Below are 6,472 nucleotides of genomic sequence, written 5' to 3' on the forward strand. Positions count from 1 at the left end.
GTTTTCTATTTCAATGAATTTATCATAAAAACGAGTTTGTGGTGCCACATTGAGGGACTGTACCACTTGTAATCCTTGGGTTGACTTACTTTGTTATAGATTTGATTTTTCACTTGTGGATGCCTGAATTATTACTATTAGATCTGCATGATTGTCAGCAACTTGTGTTTTTTTCTCTCTTCATATTTCAATGCAGTGAACGGTGATGATCCTCCATTGGAGCTCTTTGAAACCTGGCCGGTGTGTTTTCGGTGACACCTTTATTTGTTGGTACATGAAGTCATGGGCCTGTGTTAACTGTTAAGTAAAGGTAGAAGCCTCAGCTTTTTTGTATGTTTAATTTGCTAAGTCCACTGTTTCATTTTCCTTGTGTTATACTTGCATTTGAATTCAGGAAGAGTTTTCTCAGAGATTATCCTGGTTGCTGAGGAACCTTTTGTGATGATAGTTGATATCCTTTGCTGCCAGCTGGTGCCCATCTACGCACAATGAAATCCGAGTGAAACCACAAGCATTAGCAATTATGAGGCCTTGTATTAGGTCTCATTTCGTGAAAAGTATATTTCTCGGATGTTGCGTGCACATTTTAGCTTGCGCAGATGACTTGTCTCATTTGCCATAGTGTGCTGAGTTTTGAACATGCTGTGTTGGTTCTATGTTTTATCTAGCATGCTTCGTTCCATTACTGAGTTTTAAGTGAAGCCGGACCGGAGTGAATCAGAAACTCAAGTTATGGCGGGAGACTTTGGAGTTCAAAGGTTTACTTAGTAGACTAAAACTGAGTATATGAAATGTGACTTCGGCACTACTACTCGGGGGGAGGAAGAAGATATTAGTTTGGAAAGTCAAGTAGTGCCTAGGAAGGGTATCTTTCGATATTTATGACCAATGCTATAGAAAGACGGAGATATGGATGAATATGTTAGCCATAGAATTAAAGCAGGGTAGATGAAGTGGCGTAAAGTATCTGGTGTCCTATGTGACAAAAGTATACCACAGAAGCTAAAAACCAAGTTTTATAGGACGGCGATTAAACCTGCTATGTTGTATGGTGTAGAATGTTGGCCTACGAAAAGACGACATGTTCAACTGATAAGTGTCGCGGAAATGTGTATGTTGCGTTTGATTTGCAGTCATACAAGAAGGGATCGAGTTCGGAACTGATGATTGTATCACCTCTGGTGTTACGAGCTTGTTTAGCACCGTGATTTGGGTCTAAGAAAAATTACTGAAACGATTTTATCGGATTTTAAAATTTAAAAATAAGTTTTTCACGTCAACGGTAAAAATCAGAAATTATATTTTAAATCGCTAATTATGACGAATTGTTTTGCGCAAAATAATTACATGACACCTAATATTTTGTTCTATGGCTGGGTATGGAGTAGGAGCTGTCACGTGAAATGTTTAGGGATGGTGGTCGATAGGATTTAAATCTTTTGGAGTGCCGACGATGTATCACTGTTCACATTTGCATTGCACCGTCGTCGAGTCCTGTTGTCGTGCCACTGCTCCCTCTCCCTCGCTTGCGTCGCGTCCGATATTTTTATGTGAGCGCCGCTGTTCGATTGCCCGTTTCATCGCGTCGTCTCTGCTGCAATAAAGGCCATGGTCTTGTCCGTGCCAACCGGCACGCCCTGCCGGCCACGTTGGGCCAGGGCGTTCTGCCGTCGTGTTTAAGAAGTAACCGAGCTCGCACACTGTCTCCTTGCTTGTTCGTCTTGAGCTAGTCTGTCTCTGCTTCTCCTTGTTGCCTGCCGCTGCTGTCTGTCTCTGTGCCGAGGTCAAGTTGCCCGCGCCGTTCTCCTTTTTCCTCCCCCGCGCGCAGGCATCCACGGCACCGTCCTAGCGTGCCTCGCGCTGGTCCATAGCTTCCCCCGTGCTGCCTCTCCGCGCGCGATTCCGCCTCTGCTCTCCCTCCCCAGCTCGCGCTCCCTCTGTTGCCTCGCGCCGACGTCGTCGTGCCTGTGCCGACCCCCATCGCTGGTCTTTTTCCCTGTCGCGCACGCGAACTCCACGACGCCCCCGCGCGTCTTCATCCTGCTCCCCGCGCCACCACCAGGACCACATCGAGCTCAGCACCGCCTCCCTGCCAGACTGTCGCGCGTACTCCGGCCGTTGTGCAGCTACCGCCTCGCCTTCGCGTTGAGGACGCCATGGACGCCGCAGCCGCGCCACCGTGTCGACGGGAGCCTTCGTGGCCCCTGCTCGGGCCATCATTGTGCTGCTCGCACGCGGCCAGGCCACGACGCCCTGCCCCGGCACGAGCAGGGTCTAGCTGGGGGCGCGCCTTGTCCGCTCGTTGCCCGGGAGCCTGGCCTCGCCAGCCACCACGCCCCGCAGCACCGTCGTGGCCGCGTCTCTGCGGGCCACAGGTGGGGAGAGTTTTGGCCACATCCGTGCGTGTCCTGGACCGCCGCTGCCTCGCGCCGTCTCCCTACCACCGGTGGGTACGTAGGATGGCCAGAAGTTGATCGATCGACGCCGCCGTCCGATGCTCCTCTGTTCCTCCGTTCGTAGAAGAAGAGAAGGTTAAAGTAGAAAGTGAATTTTGGGTCGAAATGCAAAACCTGTGACTAAGATGAATAGTGTCAACAGTCGTAATGCGAATTAGAAAGACAACGAGGTCTCTTTTGCAAAATGGACGTCCGCGTTGGGCTGGCCTGCCGTCGCTGGGCCGTCGGCTGTTCTGGCTGGGCTGCTTGTGCCCGTCCCCGCGTGGCCGCTGGCAGCGCGCCCGCCTGGGCCGGTTTGTGGCCGCCATGGCTGGGCCGGCTTGTGCCGCCCGCCTAGGCCGCTGACCCCCCATGCCGGGCCTGGGCCAACCGAGTGCCACGCTCACCTAGGTCGCGTGCGTGTCTGCGGGCCGGAGCGCCGGTCACGGGCCACGCTGTGGCCGCGCGTTCGCTGAGCCAAATTTTGATGGCCGCTGGCTCTGTTTCCTTTCTAAAGCCTTTGTTAATTTTGTTTGAAAATAAACTTGTAAAATTCGTAGTAAATCATGGAAAATCGTAAAAATGCCAAACCAATTTTGTTAGTCTCATAAAATTATGATCTACCTGTTAGTATATTTTGTTCACATAGTTTAATAATATTCTTGGGAGCTATATAACTAATTTAAGGTACTTAATATTATAAAAATATAAACTTGTAGGAATCGTTGTGATAAACTGGTAATATTGTTGAATCTGAAATTTATACAGTAGGCTCCTAGTAATATTAGATACTCACAGTAATTTTTATAGCTCAAGAATAATTAGTTTGCTAAATAGATAATGATGACCTATTTTGAATAAAGATTAAATGGATAGAATGAAATAAAGAAACACCTTGGGTTTTGTATAACTAAAATATTAGGTTGGGAAGTAACGCCTTATTCGACAATATGGATACGTAGACTAGCATTAGAGCTATCTCGTTAGCTTGTGAGGCATGATCGGACTTCTAAGCATTTCGGTTGTCGTTGATTATTTACATCTATGCATTTGCATCAATGCATGTCATATAGGTACGATGATGGATCAACGAATCAATTGAAGGATGATTGGGAATCCGAAGATGGTGTAATAGTATTCTCTCCAGGAGATGATGCAATGGGCTTTCTATCCAGTTGATGGTGGATGATCTGAAGATACAGATACTAACTTTTTAATATATATCTTACCCAGACAAGTCCCGGTGCATAACCCATACTTTTCTGTAGTTTAAATTATATTTGTGCATTAAGTTTTAAGGAGTTGAATGAAACCCACTTGCATATATATATATCTTTATCCTATGAGTCTTACTAGTATGATAGGAATCGGGTAGATTGCTATGCTACAGGAACCGATTAGAAGTCGAGTGATTGCTTGTCACTCGCGAGATATAGGAAATATGTTACTATATCATTATCACTAGGAAATTATAAATGATGGAAAGGAAAATTATGACCGGGCAGGGATATGGTTGGGTATTGGTGGGTGTAAAGAGTTGTGTCGCCGTGGACGCGGGGCATAGCCTGGTTACACTGCTTTCCCTATCTGTGTCGGTTAAAGACCGATCGTTGCATAAGGCATCGTGGGCAAGTCACAGATTTATTATCCCGAGCACATACTTATGTATGGGCGCTTGGAAGATTTGCTGCTCTCTTGTCGTGAGTTCTGGTTCTTTCTGGACCGACTGCCAGGGTTTCTTTTTGGTGAAGGAGGTCCTTGCATCGCATTGAGTCCAGGACTCAGGGGTAGGAGCTTGGAGTCCTAGTTTGGATGGGGACATAGGACCCCAGGACAGGAGGGTGATGGGTTGGTCCTGCTTGTGCCTTGGGTACAAGCGGAGCGTGTGTTTTTAGGGTACCCAGTTGGGCGATCCGGTACGGCTTGTTTCGTGTCTAGCACCGTAGTAAGAACTGAAGATGAAAGATGGAAGATGAAAAAAGGAAATCTGATTGCTTACCAGCTGCTTGAAAGTAGCACATATGCTTACATAGAATGGTTAGTTAATGAATCAATGCGGCTATTAATAAAAATCAAATATAAGGACGCACGCTTAGTAATGCTTTTTGCAAATGCAATAAACCCACAAGTCAGATAGCCTTGCATATCCTTGGAGTCTTTTCTTTTCTCCTGTCGGGTAAGTCTTACTGAGTACAATTGAGTACTCAGGGTTTTATTTCCCCTGTTGCAGGTGACAGGTGGATGCCAGAGCTGATGAAAGGTCCTTGTTTGGTTTTGGTAATTGAGTGACAACCTAGGTGGACTAATTGTGTTTATGTGAGATACACAGGTGATTAGTCCACAGGTACATGTGTGTGAGCAACATATGCCATGAAGGTGAAAATGGCTTGGAGATGTTGCAAAGCTCACACATGTGATGATAAAGGAGCTTAAATGCACATGAGACATGACATTGAGTCATGTGATCAAGGTGGAGAAGATCAAGACAAGACTTGGCTTGATAGACCGGTTGCAAGCGTGAAGGGCAAGTTGAAGGCTTTGGAGTGATGGACCGCGTGGCGGTGAAGCTTGAGCAAGACTTGGCACCGATGGACGATGGCAACGGTGAAGAGCAAGTAGAGTCAAGATCGATGAACCAATATGATCATGTGATGATATGAAGTGGATCATATCATTGTTGATCGTGTTGGTGCATGTGTTGCATCGACATTGAAGGAGATGGAATGGAATGCGCAAGGCAAAGGTATAATCTAGGGCATTTCATTTCACCGGTCATAGGTGTGTAGAGAAGTTTATGACCGGGTTTAGGATAGATGGCCGTACTATCATGAGGGGCAAACTTGTTTGCATATCGGTCATCTAGTGCCACTCGAGTGATCTAACTTTGCATTGTCGCTAGGATCGAGTGGCGTGGCAAGTTGAGTGGCTAACATCCTTTGGGAAATGATTGTGAAAATGCTAACACACATACACATGTTGGTGTACACTTGGTGGTGTTGGCACATTTACAAAGGAGATGGTGTTTGCAGGGGTGAGATGGGTTTGGGTCCCTCTCTCCCTCCCGCCGAGCTTGTGAGGCGGGATTCGACGCTTTCGGGAAAATGGAATGCCTATTTTCTATTGCGCCGGATGCAAATTCTTGTGGTTAGCACACTTGAGCAAGGGTGAAGAGAATGGAGAAGATGCTGGCATCGGTCAACTGACCGGACGCTGGATCTGAATGCATCGGACGCTGGAAGGCTGCGTCCGGTCAGGCTGACGTACGGTGACGCAGTAGCTGGAAAGTGACCGGACGCTGGCTGCGTCCGATCGCGTTCGACCGGACGCGTCCGGTCATGCTCGGGAGCTTACTGGAAACGACCGGACGCTGGGGGTTCAGCGTCCGGTCAGTAGAAGCTAGAGCGTCCGGTCAGGTCAAGTGACCGTTGGAACCGGGACACGTGGTCGTCTGCGAGCGACCGGACGCTGAGGTCCAGCGTCCGGTCAACACGACCGGAGCGTCCGGTCGGCCCGACCGTTGCCCAGTGAAGGGGTAACGGCTAGTTTAGCCCTTGGGGCTATAAATAGAAGTGGCCCTCGGCCATGGCTGGAGTGGAGCACCTTGGGGGACTTTGTGTCCATTCTTGAGAGTGCTTAGGAGCCCTCCATCACACATATACTTGATAGTGATCATTCGATTGTATGAGTGAGCGATTCTAGTGCGATTGCATCGTGAGGTTGCATCGAGTGGCACTAGGTGATCGAGTTGCAAGCCGGTGGTGCTTGTTACTCTTGGAGGTTGCCACCTCCTAGACGGCATGGTGGTGGTCTCCGTCGAAGCCCGCAAGAAGCTTGTGTGGCGCTCCGGAGAAGTGCTTGTGAAGGGTACTTGTGCTCGCCCCGCGGGAGTCGCGAAGAGCAACTTTAGTAAAGCGTGTCATTGAGCTACCCTCACTCAAGGGGTAGGTTCTTGCGGCGCCCGACGTGCGGGCTTAGCGGGTGATGCTAATTAGCCGCCGAACCACCAAGTGAGCGGTCGACACAACGGGGACTAGCGT

This window comes from Miscanthus floridulus, chromosome 4, assembly GCF_019320115.1.
Source record: "Miscanthus floridulus cultivar M001 chromosome 4, ASM1932011v1, whole genome shotgun sequence".
Lineage (NCBI taxonomy): Eukaryota > Viridiplantae > Streptophyta > Magnoliopsida > Poales > Poaceae > Miscanthus > Miscanthus floridulus.